This window comes from Electrophorus electricus, chromosome 6, assembly GCF_041902795.1.
Source record: "Electrophorus electricus isolate QZ-2024a chromosome 6, ASM4190279v1, whole genome shotgun sequence".
Lineage (NCBI taxonomy): Eukaryota > Metazoa > Chordata > Actinopteri > Gymnotiformes > Gymnotidae > Electrophorus > Electrophorus electricus.
The window spans coordinates 15,475,320-15,494,901 of NC_137502.1; the positions used below are offsets into that span (position 1 = coordinate 15,475,320).

General features: G+C 41.9%; 1 long non-coding RNA gene across 2 annotated transcripts; it reads left to right on the forward strand.

The window, feature by feature from the left end:
- The first annotated feature begins 1,036 nt into the window (after window positions 1-1,036).
- On the forward strand, window positions 1,037-7,555 carry LOC145658587 (uncharacterized). 2 transcript variants are annotated; one of them, XR_014124194.1, is made up of 2 exons: window positions 1,037-1,383; window positions 6,931-7,555. It is a non-coding gene; the product is annotated as an uncharacterized LOC145658587 (long non-coding RNA). The 2 variants fall into 2 exon arrangements; XR_014124195.1 differs by having other exon boundaries at window positions 6,934-7,555.
- The last annotated feature ends 12,027 nt before the right edge of the window (window positions 7,556-19,582 follow it).

Here is a 19,582-nt window from a genome sequence, read left to right on the forward strand (position 1 = left end):
AATAATAATGGAGACCTATTATACCCCTTTATATTCCCTGGGGTCTTAATGAAATATGTATGACGTGATTGGCTTAATACTTCTAGGATCAATCACCAAAGCACCCTTCTCAGCCGGTTAAAACAGCCCTGTTAGAACAACCAGTTTGAATGCCTGTGCCTTTAAATGACAATAAGCCACTGCTCAAACCCACCCCTTCCCCCCAGCCCCTCTTCTACTTGAACCCTGAGAGAAAGTCTGTATTCAAAATAGCCTACTGCATACTACTTGCATACTGACCCAAAAGATCTGGTCATGTCCTGGAATATTTGGCCCCAAATTAATATGGTGTATGAATTATGGGACCAAAATACATTTTCCAGTACGCGAAAGATACCTGGATGTTGTAAAGGAAATACTATGTGCTTCAGTGATTCACATACATTCAGCAGTATCCTGTTCCCTAGGAAAAATGTTTATGTAAGCAAAGAACTTTAAGGGAGTGAGACCGTAGATCAGATAAGCAGGAAGATGTCTCTCGTTTTATTGCCTGCAATTGCTTTACTGCCTGCCATTGCTTTATTGCCTGCAATTAAGGGATGACAGTCAAGCAAGATTCTTACCAGCTGGCCTGAAAGAGATAAGCAACGCTTAAAGCTGAATGGTATATGAGCCATAGCAACAAGAGGCAGGAAGTCTGTGATTGGTCTAGGCATACAGTTAGAATTGTATATCAAGCAATGCTCTGTATGACTCGGGGCTTCTCTTGGTAGTGAGCCCCACACTCTGTGGAATCTTTCTTTTCTATTAAAACCTTTTTTACTTATTATCCACATCTGACTCCCCGTTTCATTGAATTTCCACCACAGAATTTGGCGTTGTCGGCAGGATCAGCGAGAGGCACCATGCGGAGCAGCGGTGACTAAACTTCGAGGACGCTCCTCAGAGAGAGAACTGAGCTGGAGAAAGAGGGAAACCCACAAGAATATGGGAAAGTACCTAACCAGGGAGTGACGTCCCGCTTGACTCCGGTGGTGTGCTCCGCCTGATCTAACGAACAGAAAGTAAGTGGTGAAGTTCAGTAATTTAATCCTAGAAGAAAGTGACATAGTGATCCGCCTGAGTCTACCCTGGGGTGGGTCTGTAAAGTAGCATAGTACATGAGATACTAGGGCTTAAAAATAGGGTCTAGAGGACTCCGGAGTCTGGGACTCCGCCAGCCTAAGAGAATAGGCACACTGAGTAGACGTACTAGTGTAAGAAATAGGCCCGGGTCGAAAGAACACCCCGTAGGGAAAGGAGTGGACTCAGTATACTAGCACGATTTGCTGGAGCGGAACTAATCCATATCGGGGGTAGATGGTGTGGATAATAAGATAAGAATAGGAAAATTGTAGAGAGTAGGTAAGTTTCCTTTGTTCTTTTGTTGCCTGGATCCAAAAAAAAAAAAAAAAATTGTTGTTGTTGTTGTTGTTGTTGTTGTTATTATTATTGTTATTATTATTATTATTATTATTATTATTATTATTATTATTATTATTATGGGTGCGGGCAACAGTAAGGAGTATGAGTTCAGTAAGGACAAGTTCTCCTGTAGCCTACTCTTTCAAATGAATAAGGACTATGGGGAACATGTAAACAAACATCCCATTTTGGATTAAATATTACGGTTTTAATGTCTCAGGGACTCTAAGTGTTGCATACCTGTTAAAATTCATTGAAAGAGTTAAGGTTAAGCCTAGGGAAGCTGATAAGAAAGCGCGGAAATATTTTGATGAGAACAGTGAAGACATGCTGGAAAAGGCAAAAATGTGGTTAGAAGAAGCTGAGAAAAGGCAGAAGCAGCAGGTAGGACATAGAAAAGGTAATAATGAAGTCTCAGTGTGTTTCTTTAGCTGATCCTGACCTCGATGCCGCCCCGCCGAGAGCCCCCCAGCTGATTCAGCAACCACAAGCGCTAGCAAATCCACCTCCTTATCCGCAACCAGGAACTTCATTAACACCAAAGCCGTCTCCATATGACGAATTAAGACGACAACTGGAGGCAATAACCTCACCAGTGGCTCATCGCACTCGAAGTCACACCACTATAAAGCCATCTGCAGAGCCTGAGGTAGGCTATGCCCCACAGTTCCCGATGGTGGAAGTGTCAGGACCTGAGGGAGTGATTATGGTCCACCGTCACTGGACTGCAGACGACATCATGAAAGCGGCCGATGGCCTGAGCAAGCCAGGTGACATCGGCGGATGACGCTTCGGACAAGAACTGATGGCATTCGTGCAGTCCTGCAGACCAACACAGGCTGAACTGAGACGGTTGTTGATGATTCGACTCGGACCACAGTATAACCGCATTGATAGAAACTGGGTGGATGGAGATGTCCGTCTCCACCTGCCTGAGTGGAATGCACCGCCCCAAGGCCAACCTGACCTGAATGGCCCATACAGAGAGATGATAAGAGGACTCATCGAAAGGGTGGAAACAGCCTATCCAACCACCATCAACACCGATGTGATAGCATCATGCAAACAGAAAGATGACGAACCCGTCGCTGACTTTCTCGTCCGTCTGACGCGTGTCCACACTGACCATTGTGGAATTGACACACCAGCACAACGAGCAGCAGGACCTGGAGAAGTAGGTGCATGGGAAGCTCATTTGAGAAACAGCTTCCTAATGAATATGAGAAAAGACATCAGCGATCTCATTAGAAAAAACTGCATAGGCTACAGCAGAGCTCCCCTATCTACTATTGAGGAGCATGCCAAGCATCATGAGACAATCCTGGGGAAGAAAGACGCCAGACGAGAGCGTCAACGAGCAGATACCACACACCAAGCGATGCTGACAATGCTCCAGACGGTGGGAGATCAAGGAGAAGGCCGCCGACGAGGAAGTAGTCGTGGCAGGGGACGTGGTCGCGGAAGAGGCAGAGGCAGAGGAAGAGGAAAAGGAGGAAAAATTGATTGGATGAAAGAGCAGGAATGCTACAACTGTGGAAAGCTTGGACATTTTGCCAGAAACTGTCCGGAGGAGGATAACTCGTATGACGGGGGCACAGATCAGGATCCCACAATCCACGAGTGACGGGCGGTGGAGAGGCAGGACAGCAGCGGACCACTGAGTGAAGACAGCAAAAGGGAAGTGACAAATTTAAATTACCAACTATTACAGCAGATTAGTAAAGGGCCAAGAGGCCTCCCCGAGGTAACTGTGAAAGTAGAGGGAAAAAATGTTAGGTTTTTGGTTGACAGTGGTGCCACCCACTCAGTGTTAAAAGAAGGATTAATAGAATGTAGAATGAGACAAGGATATGGGATAACAGTAATTGGAGTGGGAGGTCATCCCATTGATGAAAGGATGTCCGAGCCTCTCCGATGTAGTTTAGGGAAAAGCCAATTTAAACAGTTTTTTGATATCAGAAACCTGTCCAATTAATTTGTTAGCTAGAGATTTAATGTGTAAACTTGGGTGCACAATTAGCAGCAACCCAGAGGGGTTGTTTGTTACGTGGGAAACACCTACACAGGGAGTCCAGCTAGAGGCAGGAGCCCCTTTGTACGTGTATGAATTGCAGTGCACTGCGGGGGAAGTACTAACACATTTTATGACTGAAGTTACTAACACGCTACCTGGTGAGCTGACAGTTAAACAAAGTGATTCTATTCACTGTACAATGAAGGTCCATGAGGGATGTGACGTTGATTTTGAACAGAAATTTGACTTAGGGGGCAGTGACAGTTTGATTATCACAGCCATAGCGTGGGACTGCGAGTGGGCTGCGGGAGTGGTGCAGCTCTCAGCTAAACAGAAATCTTTATATTCAATCTCACATGCCACACCTCATGTGTCGCTGGCTAGCGCACATGTTGACCCAGACTGGCAGAGAGTAGGGTTGTGGACAAAACGCGTGTTGAGCGCAACTGATTGGATAAAAGAACCCCAGTGTAAAATTATGTACAGCCCAAGCATAGACGTGTGGAAAATGCCAACCCCGTATAGGCTAAATTGCAGAAGGGGGGTCGAGCTTGTAAGTCCAAATATAGTAATTATGGTAGCCTCTGTTACCCTCTCAGAGGAAGAGGAAGAGGAACTGAAAACAGTTCCTGCAGGGTTATGGGCACAGGGAAAAAATGATGTGTGCTTAATAAAAGGATGTGAGCCTGTCCACATCACCCCAAAATCTGATTACAGACCACACCAGCACCAATACCCTCTAAAACCAGAGGCAGTGGAGGGCATCAGGCCTGTGTTCCAATCATTAAAACAAGCAGGAGTTATCGTACCATGCCCAGACTCACCAGTACGTACTCCAATTTTCCCAGTTAAGAAGCCAGGGAGAGATGAATGGAGATTTGTGCAGGATTTGCAGGCTGTCAACGCGGCAGTACACCCTAGAGCCCCAGAAGTTCCAAACCCGCACACCATTCTCTCTCAGATCCCACCAGACAGTAAGTGGTTCAGTGTAGTTGATTTGGCCAACGCTTTCTTTAGCGTACCTGTGCACAAGGATAGCCAATTTTGGTTTGCTTTCACTTTTGAAGGAAAGCCATACACATTCACGAGATTGTGTCAAGGGTATTGTGAATCACCAACCATTTACAATGCCGCCTTACATCGAAGCCTAGAGGCTTTAGAACTCCCTAAGGGAATAGCCTTGCTGCAATATGTTGATGATCTTTTGATTTGTGGGAGAACACGAGAAGCGTGTAAACAAGCCACGGTGGCACTGCTACATCATTTAGCAGGGGAAGGCCATAAGGCATCCAAATCCAAATTACAGTTCTGTAAGCAGCAAGTGCATTTTTTAGGACATGACATCACTGAGCAAACGCGCATGCTGACTAAAGACCGAGTGAATGCCATTTTGACTATACCAAAGCCCATGACGAAAAAACAACTGTTGTCCTTTTTAGGAATGTGTTCCTATTGTAGGACATTCATACCATCCTATGCAGAACATGAGGGACCACTCAGAGATATAATACCGACCAAAGGGTCAAATTCCTCACAGCCGGAATGGACACCGGAAGCTGAGGCGGCCTTCACAACACTGAAACAGCTGTTACAAGTCATGCCAGCGTTAGGCATTCCCGACCCAAACAAACCATTTGAACAGACAGTGGATGTTAAAGGGCAATATATGACAAGTGTATTGACACAAAAACATGGGGACAAACAAAGGCCGGTGGCCTACTTCTCAGGAAAATTAGACAGTCGCAGCAGGCCTACCTTTATGTGTAAGAGCTGTGGCAGCCGCCGAGAAGGCACTAGTGGCTTCCAGAGATATAGTAGGCTACGCCAAGCTTACCCTACATGTGCCTCATGCAGTGTCAAGAATACTGCAAGATCAAAAAGTGGCACATTTGTCCACTCAGCGATGGCTTAGGTACCACACTGCCTTATTAGACATGCCAAATGTTACTGTGAAACGATGCACAACTCTAAACCCCTCCACTCTATTGCCTACAGAGGAGGAAGGAGAGCCCCATGACTGCCAACAGGTGTTAGAAATTGCAACATCTCCCAGAATAGATTTAAAGGAGGAACCAATATTTAATGCGGACCTGGAATTTTTTGTGGACGGTTCAGCTAAACGTGACTCTCAAGGCACTAATCGAGCAGCATATGCTGTTGTGTCACACACAGAAGTGGTGAAAGCAGAACCACTCCCATCTAATTACTCAGCGCAGGCAGCTGAACTTGCTGCACTCATATATGCGTGTAAACTAGCACAAGACAAGACCGTGAACGTCTGGACCGATTCCCGGTACGCGTGGGGAGTAGCACATGACTTTGGGGCCATTTGGAGACATTGCAACTTTCTCACCAGCTCAGGAGCAAAGATAAAGAATCACCACCTAGTAGCAGAGCTGTTGGAAGCAATTCAACTACCAAAGGAAGTAGCAATTATAAAGTGCGCTGCACACACTAAGGCGGATGACGCCGTATCAAAAGGGAATGCTTATGCGGATAAAGTAGCTCAACTCACAGCGTTACAACCGCTCCATACACAAATGGCACAAGCAGATACCGAAACCAGAATATCTACTAAAGATATCCAAAAACAAGCCACTCCACAAGATTATGTGAAATGGAAAAAAGGGGGGTGTAAACAAATAGGCGGGATATGGGTACACCCAGATATGAACAAACCCTGTCTCCCCACAGCTTATATGAAAGGACTAATTGAGATTGCTCATGGGAGGAGTCACATGAGCAAAGGGGGGATAGTGGAGAGTATAACGAGACATTGGTATGCACCAGGAATAAACACACACACCCAAAATTTTTGTTCCCGATGCTTGGTATGTGCACAAAACACACCACACCGAGACAATCATACCAAACACGCACCCGCCGGACACCTGCCGCCTAGTGAGCCATTTCAACATTGGCAAATAGATTTTGTAGAACTAACACCAGCTGAAGGAAAGAGGTACATGCTTGTGTGTGTGTGCATGTTTAGCAAGTGGGTGGAGGCCTTCCCAATGGGAAAACAAGATAGTGATGCAGTAGCAAAAGCGCTACTGAGAGAAATTATTCCCCGGTGGGGGTTACCACGACGAGTTTCCAGTGACAATGGGACACCCTTCGTACACGAAGGACTAAAAGCTCTGACTAAATACCTAGGGGTAGATATGAGAAAACACTGCAGCTATCACCCTGCTAGTGCAGGGGCAGTAGAACGGACAAACGGCACCATTAAAGGAGGTCTAGCTAAATTAACGCAGGAAACAGGCATGAATTGGGTAAAATGCCTTCCCCTCGTCCTGTGGCAATGCCGAACCAGACCGCAGGCACGAACAGGCTTATCAGCTTTTGAGATAGTGTTTGGACGGCCTCCCAACACGGGGATAGGACCGCCCGACTGGGATACTAACCTGATCAATGAATCACTTTTGCAGTATTGTGTGTCTCTGCACAAATCTCTCTCCCATGTGTCTAAGCAGGTGAAGGCAGTCCTTCCCGAGGTGACGAATACTCCACTCCACACCCACCAACCAGGTGATTGGGTGCTGATAAAGGACTTCAGAAGGAAGCGGTGGAACCAGCCCAGGTGGAGAGGACCATTCCAAGTGCTACTGACGACTAACACCGCCGTCAAGACCGACGGAAGAGCGACATGGGTGCATCACACGCATTGTAAAAAGGCACCAGAAACGCCACCGCAGGACTAGCAAGATGCAGCACCTCCTGTGGATCAGCCTGATACTATCACGCATCAGTGTCATTACATCTAAAGATTGGTGTATACAAAAGTATGGAGGAGTAGAATTGGACTATATGGTGGGCAGTTCTACTGCATGGACTTTTGACTTATGTGACGTAATTAATTGTGCAGGAAAGAATTCATCATATCACAGATATGATACATACTTATGTTGGGATAAGGATAACTTCAATGTTTTTGCCATAACTGAAGATTTTAGTTAATGATTGTATGAGAATCAAAGGGGGGAAATGTAAAGGAAATACTATGTGCTTCAGTGATTCACATACATTCAGCAGTATCCTGTTCCCTAGGAAAAATGTTTATGTAAGCAAAGAACTTTAAGGGAGTGAGACCGTAGATCAGATAAGCAGGAAGATGTCTCTCGTTTTATTGCCTGCAATTGCTTTACTGCCTGCCATTGCTTTATTGCCTGCAATTAAGGGATGACAGTCAAGCAAGATTCTTACCAGCCGGCCTGAAAGAGATAAGCAACGCTTAAAGCTGAATGGTATATGAGCCATAGCAACAAGAGGCAGGAAGTCTGTGATTGGTCAAGGCATACAGTTAGAATTGTATATCAAGCAATGCTCTGTATGACTCGGGGCTTCTCTTGGTAGTGAGCCCCACACTCTGTGGAATCTTTCTTTTCTATTAAAACCTTTTTTACTTATTATCCACATCTGACTCCCCGTTTCATTGAATTTCCACCACAATGTCTAATTCCACCAAATATTCCAGGACATGACCAGATCTTTTGGGTGTACTGTATCCAGTCATGCAACAGTGGCGAAAAATCTTACCCAAGTGTATGGAACCATCATACATTAATGTAGCCTTGTAGTATGCTTTGCATTTCTTGCATACTGGATACTATACTGCTTACTACTACAGGGACCAGTATACAGTATATACTGAGTGCAGTATACAGCATGTTGTAGGCTCTTTTGAACAGAACCAAACATTACTGCAAGAGAAATTATAGGGGTGCAGCCATACAGTGATGTGAAAAAGTGTTTGCCCCCTTCCTGATATCTTATTTTTGTACACGTTTGTCACACTTACTGTTTCAGATCATCAAACAAGTTTAAATATTAGCCAAAGATAACACAAGTAAACAGAAAAGGCAGGTTTTAAATGAAGGCTTTTATTATTAAGGGGAAAAAAATCCAAATTTATCCACTGCACACCTCTCTTGCCTCAGTTAAGATCAGTGTTCATGACTCCACCATAAGAAAGAGACTGGGCAAAATGGCCTGCATGGCAGAGTTCCAAGACGAAAACCACTGCTGAGCAAAAAGAATATAAAGGCTTGTCTCAGTTTTGCCAGAAAACATCTTGATGATTGTGGAGGAGATCCCCAAGACTTTTGGGAAAATACTCTGTGGACTGACGAGACAAAAGTTGAACTTTTTGAAAGGTGTATGTCCCATTACATCTGGCGTAAAAGTAACACAGCATTTCAGAAATGGAACATCATACCAACAGTAAAATATGGTGGTGGTAGTGTGATGGTCTGGGGCTGTTTTGCTGCTTCAGGACCTGGAAGACTTGCTGTGGTAAATGGGACCATGAATTCTGCTGTCTACCAAAAAATCCTGAAGGAGAATGTCCAGCTATCCATTCGTGACCTCAAGCTGAAACGCACTTGGGTTCTGCAGCAGGACAATGATCCAAAACACACCAGCAAGTCCACCTCTGAATGGCTTAAGAAAAACAAAATGAAGACTCTGGAGTGGCCTAGTCAAAGTCCTGACCTGAATCCGATTGAGATGCTGTGGCATGACCTTAAAAAAGCGGTTCATGCTCAAAAACCCTCCAATAAGGCTGAATTACAACAACTCTGCAAAGATGAGTGGCCCAAAATTCCTCCACAGTGCTATAAAAGACTCATTGCCAATTATGATTGCATAACTGAAATGCTTGATTGCAGTTGTTGCTGCTAAGGGTGGCCCAACCAGTTATTAGGTTTGGGGGGCAATCATTTTTTCACACAGGGCCATGTAGGTTTGGATTTTTTCCCCATTAATAATAAAAACCTTCATTTAAAAACTGTATTTTGTGTTTACTTGTGTTATCTTTGTCTAATATTTAAATTTGTTTGATGATCGGAAACATTAAGTGTGACAAACATGCAAAAAAAGATCAGAAGGGGGCAAACACTTTTTCACACCACTGTATATGTCTTAACCAAAGTCAGCTCCTGAGTTGTCAAACTTCATTCTACACACACTGACATATATATATGTACACACTGCAAAGCATGCCCACATGCTAAATTACAGACAGCTGTAAAACACATTTTCCTCTAGCATTACATGCTAATGTTGCTAACACATAATTGGAACACAACTGCAACCTTGTTACATTTACTCTCACATTATTCACCTGTTGATAAAGTTCATCTGTCACAAATTCAACTAATAAATTGATAGGATTTGTTTTATTGTGGATCCTGCAACAAATAACCCAAGAAACACCAATAATATCTTTAAAATTATATTTATAACCTCAGGGTTAAAGTTAGCTAGTGCTAAATGACCAAAGAAACACATAGCTAGAATAATAATTTTTTAAAATAAGTTACTTACATTTCCCTTATCTGCACTTTAGCTTTGCACAGTTGATATTCATCCCAAAACTTAGCCCTGTATTATGCTAACCCAGGCAGGTAAAGCATTTTGACACAAAGTTGTTAGTACACACATACAGGTTTTTGTTGATGGTAGCTGGGACATTGCCATCAAAAATAAACTTTATCCACTCAGATCTTCTGTCCTCTGTTGCTGGGGGCCAGTGTAGCATTTTGTGTCAGCCTGTGTAACAGAGCAATTCCCGTACTTAGCTCTTAATTTCAATATAATGATATTGGGTCTGGCGTGTGTGAGAGAAAAAATGGCTACCTTTGTAAAAGTAGTTCTCAAACCATGGGTAGAGATACTCAGATTGGGGGCAGTATAATGCTAATGACTGCCCTCTTGTTATAAAAACGGGAGCCAAATCTGAATGGCTGTTTTAGCCTGTTTTCTGATGTAGGCTGCCTGTAAAGTGGACTTGGTTGTCTTATCTCACAATTTGTGGTTTGGTAGGCACTCAAAAGATACCCAAATGGATCGTTTAAACATTTTACAGTTTAAATGAAAGTTATTTCTTCATCATATACATTTTTCAAAAAACATATTATTAAAGATAAAAAAAAAACCATAAACCTCCCTTTGTTATGATCAAACTTTTATTTACTTTCACTTGATAGCATTTAATATGCATGTGGGGGGGGTGGGTGCAATACAGTGACAGTGCTTGTCTATTTGGCCATGCTGGGATCAGACTGGTCATTCTATTTGACTTTTCTTCCTCCTTTCCTTAATTTATGGTGGGTTTCATTTTCTTCATCATTCTGCAGCTCCTTTTCTGCCTTTTTCTTTCTTTTTCATCATTTTCCCTGTTTTTTCAGCTAACCAACTCATATATGATTTTTTTTTCTTTATTCGCTTTGTGATTTTCATTTGTTTCTCTTCCTCCTTTCTCTTTCTTTCAAGTTCTTTTTCTGCTCACTAAACCTCAGGACAAGTTCACAAAATTGCCTCTTTATCTGCTGAACAAAGTTCTTCTTTTTAAATGTTATCTCATACATCTCTTCTTTGTTCTTCTCTTTGGCCCTCATTATACCTTCATCAACTGTTCTTATTTCTTCTTTCTTCTGCTCCTTCTTACTTTGTATCAAAGCTTGCTTTTGCAATTTTAAGACATTTTCTTCTCTTTTTCTCTCATCCCAAACTGCTTCTTTTTGCTGGTTGTCATGAAGTGATGCATAGGATGTGGATGGCTTTTCATCATCAATCACTGGGGCTGGGCCCTCTTTACAGTTAAGCAGTGCCCATAGCAAAAGGGAGGCCTTATGCTTTTCTTCTTGTGGTGTCCCAAGATGTAGTGAACTAAGTGAAGAAACACCCATCTTACACAGATTCCTTTTAGGGAGAGCTGAAGACTGATCAATCTTGGCTTCAGCAGTCTTGGCTTCAACAACTGCTTCAACATCAGTTTCCTGTGTCAAATGAGACCAGTAGAGGAAATAATGGACCATTACATTTTCTGCAAGTCAATACAATCAATCAAGGTTTATGAACAAACTGGAAAAAGGTGCATCTATTAATTTGTCAAGGATAATAATAATTATGTTGAAATAATAATAATAGTATTATTATTGTTGTTGTTGTTGTTGTTGTTATTATTATTTATATTATTAACAACAACAACCTGAAAGGACACTTGTGAACAAACCACATTTTCTTGACACAGCCTGCTCAAATTAACATAACTGAAAACTTGAATAAGGTACACTAAAAATATTGATGTTATAAAAGGAACAAAAAGGATAAAATGTTGGCTTTGTCAAGTCATCATATGCTGAAAAATACAGGGAAAAAACATAATGTTCAAATCAAAAATGACAGAAAAAGTTCATGTTTGCACAACCTCTTCAATGGTGCTCAGCGATGTCCTAAACTTTCTCAGTTGATGAGCCGAATGCTTTCTATATTGTTTACGAATCCTCTGGAGAACTGCTCCTTGGTGTGGTGTCCCAATTTGTGAATGCTTTTGGAAGGTTGAAGGTTGACTCTTTATGACAGTTTCTTTGGACTTCATACTTTGGATCAACTTGTTCTTTTGTAACACTGAGTCGTCTTCCACCCAGCTTTTTTTCTGCTTAGTCTTGGCTTTTGCAGGCTTGGTTTCAACAACATTTTCAACATCATTCTCCTGTGTCAAATGAAACCATTAGAGTAAATAATGGAATGTTACATTTTCTGCAAGTCAATGCAATATATCAAGGTTTATGAACAAACTGGAAAAAGTGGCATCTCTTCATTTATCAAGGATAATAATAATTCTGCTGAAATAATAATAAAAAACTATAATAAGAATAATAAGAAGAAGAACAATAATTAGTAAGGGATACTTGTGAACAAACTACATTTTTTTTGACACAGTCTCGTCACATTAACATAACTCAAAACTTGAATAAGGTACACTAAAAATATTGATGTTATAACAAGAAGAAAAATGACAAAATGTTGGCTTTGTCAAGTCATCATATGCTGAAGAAATACAGGGGAAATTAGATGTTCAAATAAAAAATGCTAGAAAAAAGTTCACGTTTGCAAAACCTCTTCTATGGTGCTCATCAGTGTCCTGAACTCTCTCAGCAGACCCTCCGAGTCCTTTCCATATTCTTTATAGATCCTCTGGAGAGCTGCCACAATCATCTGACTATGATGCAGTCTCTCTTGACAAGCCTTGAGCTCAGACTGCAGTGACTTCCTTTCTTTCTCCCACTGCTTAATTTGTTCAGTTTCATTTTCTACATTTGATATTTTACATGTATCCATGTTTCCAGTCTGTTCTTGTTACCTAGAGAGAGACATGTTTAAAAGTTTGATTTCAGTCTTTATTTTTGTAAGAAAGGTCTTATGCATGTAAGAAGAATACAGATCATAAATGAAAACTATTATATTTAATTTGGCCCCTGCTAGCATGCCTGTCTCCATCGATTCCCTGTCTCATGTTATTGTTTCATTTTCTGCATTCCTGTTCCAGTCTTGTTAACTGTTCTTTGTTAGCCCTCATGTATATGTGAATTAAAACCCTTGGTTTTCCCGTTAGTGCTAGTCTTTGTAATTCCTAGCCTCAGTCTCTTATCCATCCCTCTTTGTTCTCTGTAGTTGTATATAATAAGCCCTGTCGTGCTTGTTCTGCTCGTATTTCTTAGCCTGCTCGTGTAGTTTGTGTTCCTTATTGTGGCCTGTTTGCCTATTCTCTATCGTGTGTTTTTTCTCGTTTGTTTACTATGTATTCCCGGACTCTCCGCACTGGCTCATTGACCCTGGACTGTGACTATGACTCTGATTATAGATTTGCCCTTAATAAATCTCGCTCTTCTCAGCGTACGCGTCCGCCTCGTGACCGCTCCACGTTACATAATTAAAAAGGTGTTGACCATATGTATTATTCATAAATCTTTCGTATAATCGTAATCACTTTAACCGCCTATTGGTAATACATTTTTGTTAACCGAAAGGCTCGTGATAGGTATATTTATTCCTTTTAAATCCTTTTTGAAATGTAGAGTTTATGTCAGCATCGTTTGGAACGCTTTCGCACCAGCCGGCAATTTTAAAGACTTACCTTAAGATTCTCTTGAGATATTGTGGAGTAACTTTTAACGCATTTCAGAAGAGTTGCATTTCAGAAGAGTCTGTAATTGTATTGTTGTCTTCTCGCTAGGTTACATACTTCTTCGCAGCCCCAGTTTATTATCTACCTATTACGACATAATACTATTGTTTGTTCCATTTAAAATCAGCTCCGCTTAATTCTTAGGCACAGTCCCAATGTTATTTCAAACACCTAGAAACGTTTCCCTTTCACCACGGTGTCTTCTGGTCAGATTTTAGAAAACTTTTTAAAGACTATTATGCTATTTTAAATGTAATTTGAGACCATATTTGAGTTGAGAATATACAAAAAGGAAATTATTTTTGAATAACAAATATTATTTTGTAAACATGGTCTTTGAGTAACAGATATTTTCAGACTAATGCTGAAGACTCATCATTTTGAAGAATGGTATGTGAACACTGAATAAACTAAGTGGACACTGACACAAAAATCTGACCAAAAAATATATCTAGCTAGCTAAATTAGGCAGACTCAAAAACACTGAAACAGCAGGGTCTTGAAAACTCACCAGAGCACTGCTATAATTTTTTTTAAATTATAGGCTATTTTTGTTGTTTTGCTTTTTTGTTTATATAGGCATGTGGTTTGGCCAGCCACATGCAGTGGGAGGACCTCCGTTTGTGGCACACACCTGTACCTCGTTTCGTCTGTGTGTATTTAAACTCATGTCAGTCATGTCATGTTTATATATTAATAAATATATATACGCGGACCACCACGCATTACAGAAATCGGCACTCGGGCCACCCCGCATTACAGAAATCATTTGGAAGCCACAAAAGCTAGCTCTTAGTGGTGAGATGAGCTGATTGAAAGCTTTTGTGGAAGCACTAGTTTCTAATGAAAAATACTATTTAAATTTCGAAGTGCAGTGAACCATTTTCTGCTTTCTCCCACATGTTGAATTTTTCTTCTCCATTCAGATGTTTTTTTTTTTCACTTTGAAAAACATCCTATACACCTATACACACAGTAGCTATCACTATATATATATATATATATATATATATATATATATATATATATATATATATATATATATATATCCATCCAACATGCATAGGAGCTATCACTTTTTTGCTTGCCCCAGTCTGAATTGACATATTTATATAATTACAAAAAAACAGGGGTTACACTACACTAAAATCACTAAACATAATTCAGTTCAAATCAAATCAAAGATAATTTGTCACATTTATAGTCATACGCAGTATAACTGGCAGTGAAATGCCTTTGTTGACTGCTCTGCCCGTAAACCAAGGAGCGATACAGAAAAATATACAGATCAGTGTAATGTAAGGTTAAACTGAAATAAATCCTAAAATGTATTTGTAAAGGAAAGAAAATAAAGCCTAAAATATAAAATAGAATTTGTCTGGGTAAAAAATAAACACGATTATGATTATATACAAATTACAATTTAAAAATTTTCCAGTTCAGTGTGAAGTTGTGCTATATAGCGCAGTGCAAATACCAAAATATGGGTGTGTAAGAGTGTGTATGATGTTATAGTGAACAATGGTCCAGTCCAGTGGGGGAATCCAGTGAATGAAGATTAGTCCCATCAGTTGCCCTGGTTCAGAGCCCGAAAGGCCTGTGGGAAGAAGCTCCTCCTAAGTCTCTCTGTGTTAGTCTTCAGGGAGGGAAAGCACTTCCCTGACCTCAACAGGGAGAAAAGCCTATTGTCAGGATGGGTGGGGTCCTTCACAATCCTCCTGGCCTTGGTCTGGCACCACTTGTAATAGATGGTCTACTTACTAATTGCTATAGATTCATTAGTGAATTACGGATCAAGGCCAAAAGTTGCTATTTTGGAGACTTGACTGATGAGCTAATGTGTGAGCGAATCGTGTGTGGCATAAGTAGTGACTCACTGTGAAAATCTCTGCTGGGAGATAATGAGTTGATGCTCGCAAATGCCATTTCTCTCTGTCGCATTCACGAGATGACTGAACAAAATAACAAGATGCTAGCCACACAAGCTACCAGTGTTGATGCAGTAATGCCCATTTTGAATAGAAAACATCATTCAAAACCCCGGTCTTTCGTCCAGAACATCTCGAACTGCAATAACTGTGGGCACAGTCATGTAGCTAGATGAGATAAGTGTCCAGCCTTCGGACAACAGTGTCGTAACTGCGGAAAACTTTCAAAAGCTGTTGCAAGTCTAGACTATGGAGTCACAGAACTCTACCCAGTAAAGCTCTCAAACCACGTGTGCATGAAGTGGAAGTAGAACAGCCCACAGAGTGCGGAGATGTAATGTTTTATGTAGATGGCATCGAGGTCACCAACTGCGTCGACTGTCTCAACTATACGGCTTCTGAAAAAGATGAAGGATTCGTCACAATACCCATAAATGGCAAGATCACCGAAATGAAAGTCGACACAGGAGCAAAATGCAACGTAATGTCGCTAGGGACTTTTAACTAACTAACGGGGAACAATTAGTAAGGCTAAAGGAAACAGCCAGCCTCGTAGCTTACGGAGGCACCACGATTAAGATCGATGGCATGGTCGTACTGTCATGCTGCTTAAACGGGCAATACCATTCCCTGCCCTCCTTCATAGTCAATAAAGAAGTGCAACCGATACTAGGTTTTCGTGCATGTATGAGCATGGGTATAGTCAAAATGAGCCCAAAAGTCCATCAGGTCAGCATGGACAGCAACGCAGATTTTAACAAATTTTCACCAAATATAAAGACCTATTCAGTGATGAGCTTGGAAAACTCCCAGTCACATACTTTATGACAGTAGACCCCAGTATACAGTCTGTTATCTGACCAGTGCACTGCATGCCTGTCATGATGCAAGATAGAGTCAAAGCGGAACTAGAACACTTGCGTAGTATTGGTATCATAACTCTAGTCACCGAGCCTACAGACTGTGTCTCCTCAATGGTGACAGTACATAAGAAGGGCAAGCAGGAAATTGGACCAAAAGACCTCAACACAGCACTGAAGAGACCCCATCACCCTGTGCATAGTGTTGAAGAAGTAGCAGCCCAGATGGCGGGAGCAACAGTATTTTCTGTCCTAGATGCTAAAAACTCCTTCTGGCAGATCCATCTAAACAAAAAGTCTTCAATGTTAACCACATTTAGTACTCCGTTTGGGCGCTACAGGTTCCTGCGAATGCCGTTTGGCATCAGCTCTGCTAGTGAAGTGTTTCAGCGCTCCATTGAACATCTGTTCACGGGCCAGCCATGTTCTGTCATTGTCGACGACATCATCATCGGAGGCCGAGGAATAGCTGAACATGATGCCAACTTGAAGAAAGTACTCAATCGTGCAAGAGAAGTCAACCTCAAGCTGAATCCAGATAAGTGCAAGTTTTGTCTGGACCCAGTAAGCTATGTAGGCCACATCTTCACAAGTGACGATTTAAAAGCTGATCCTTCCAAGACTGCAGCAATCGTCAACATGCCAGTCCCCACAGATGTCTTGTCACTATAACGCTTCCTAGGCATGGTCAATTACCTTGCCAAGTATATACCAAATTTCAGTGACATCGCAGTGCCCCTGAGGAAACTAACCCACAAAGAGACTGCAGGGTGCTGGTTCCAGCAGCATCAGGAGGCATTCGACTGCCTCAAGGCATGTCTGTCCAGTCCAACAGTATTGGCGTACTATGATGTCAGACAGTCAGTCACACTCATGTGCGATGCTTTATGCTACGGACTCAGAGCTGCATGTTTGGAAAATGGCAGACCAGTACCATTTGCATCACGTGTCCTCACAGACACAGAGACACAGTATGCTCAAATAGAAAAGGAGCTCCTGGCTGTTTGCCTGCACAAAATTCAGACACTACATAGGTGGCAAAGCAACAATTGTTGAGACAGACCACCAACCTTTAGTGACTGTCATGAAGAAGCCCATTCACGCAGCCCCTGCTCATCTTCAGAGGATGCTGCGCAAGCTACAGAACTATGACCTCAATCTGGTGTACAAAAAGGGAAAGTACATGTATCTAGCAGATACACTTTCAAGAGCTCCAAACATGCAAACCCCGTCAAGTCCTGCCGAGGACGATGCCTTCGAATTTATGTCAGTTTGTTACATCTCCACAGCTCGTCTCGAGGAGCTTAGAAAGCACACAACAAAGGATGACACACTACAAGACCTCAGTGCAGTTATTCAGCAGGGATGGCCTGTCAGAGAGCACCAACTTCTACCAGCCGCTGGTCCTTTCTTCCCGTACAGGGATGAACGCACAGTGGTGGACAACATCATAATGAAAGGCCACAAAGCAGTCATTCCGCAATCCCTGCACAAAGAGTATATCAACATTGTACACAGGGGGCACCCAGTTATCGAAGCGACCAAGCGCAGGGCTAGGAGTGTAGTTTTCTGGCCAACAATGTCAAAAGACATCATAGAGAATTTACACTCATGCACAGTATGCAACAGCACCAAGTCTCACAAACAAAGAGAACCTCTCCACCTCCAACCCATCCTAAGTCTTCCATGGTCCACAGTGGCTGCGGACATCTTTGATTGGTGTGGGAAACATTACCAAGTGCTCGTGGACTCGTACTCTGGTTGATGCGAAATTGACCTTCTCTACAACATGATATCGCATACAATCATCTCTAAACTGAAAAGACATTTCTCAGTCCACGGTACGCCCCACACCCTTTTCACTGATAATGCTAGACAATACACTAGTCAACATCTCAAAGATTTTGCTGAACAATGGGATTTTGTCCACATCACCAGCAGTCCTGAGTTTCCCAGGTCAAATGGTCTTGCAGAAAGGGCAGTCCGCAGTGCAAAACAACTCATGGAGAAATCACACAGAGACGGTACTGATGTCTTTCTCAATCTTCTAAACCTCATGAATATCCCCCGTGATCCTATACTAGGGTCTCCTGCTGAGCTGTTGATGTCACGGCAGACACGCGCAGCCATTTCAGTAAGTACCAGACTCCTAGAGCCTGTCTGCAAGATCACCCAGCAAGTCAGTGCGCAACTTCTCAACAAAAGACTCACTTTGAAACGCCACTATGATAAGTCAAGCCGCCCACTATTGCCGCTAACTACAGGTCAAGTGGTTCACATGCAAACACTTAAAGGGTATGACCAGCTTGGAATGGTGATAAAGCCCTGCGAGGAGCCATGTTCATATGCCATTCAATCCAACTGAAGAACATACAGACGGAATCGCCCAACACATCCTCCCTGTCAGAGAGCCACCGACCCAACTTCATGAAGATGACCCAGACTCATACAACACCAGCATACAACAATACAACAATGGACTGTGTTCCCATTGCGTGATTCCCCACTGGGAATGCTGTTACACCTTATACAACGCGCTCGGGTCGTGTCTGCAGACCCGACCCAAAATACATGCAATGACGTAGTTTGATGTTAAAAAAAAAAAAAAGGAAAAAAAAGAGTGCGATCTTATTTTGTTCATAGTGGTTTGAGTAATAGGTTACTTATGCAACTAGCTCAATTGTTCTGCCTTCTTCAGGAGGTACATGTACTAAAGGGAAGGGATGTAGAGCATTTGAAAAAATGTCCTGCTACAGGCTGGACCAATGAGCATGCAGGAGTCTGCCTGTGGCCAGATAGATATAACGTATTTGTAAGACATGACTGGTGTGCTCACATGTTCTCTTGCAAGGTTGTTAATTAAAAGTTAATACAACGGTCTATGTGGAGTTGCATCGTCATTTGGTACAATGACTTTACAGCTATCTCAGTTGACTGAGTGAATTTCTCTTCTAGCTCTCTTGTGCAGATGCAGTGAATCGAGTGTGAGTTTTTTCCACTGATCTAACATGGATATTATTTCCACTGATATAACAAGGAAACAAACTGAAATATAACCATGTTAACCAAAGGAATTTCATTTCTGACATTTGAATGGGCTGACAGCACAGACACATGTCTGAAGCATAAAAGTTTAGACCACACAATTTCAAATTCAAGACAATTTAAGACTTATTAATCGTATTAATAATATACAATTTCAAATCAGTAAATTAAATATTTCCCCTAACAGTACCAAAACAGTAAAGTTGTAAAATGTTAAATACTTACAATAACACAACGTTAAAGCAATTATTTTTAATAGGCCTATTCAGGAAATTAAAAAGCCAGGAATGGGATTTAACAATACAGTACCATAATACCA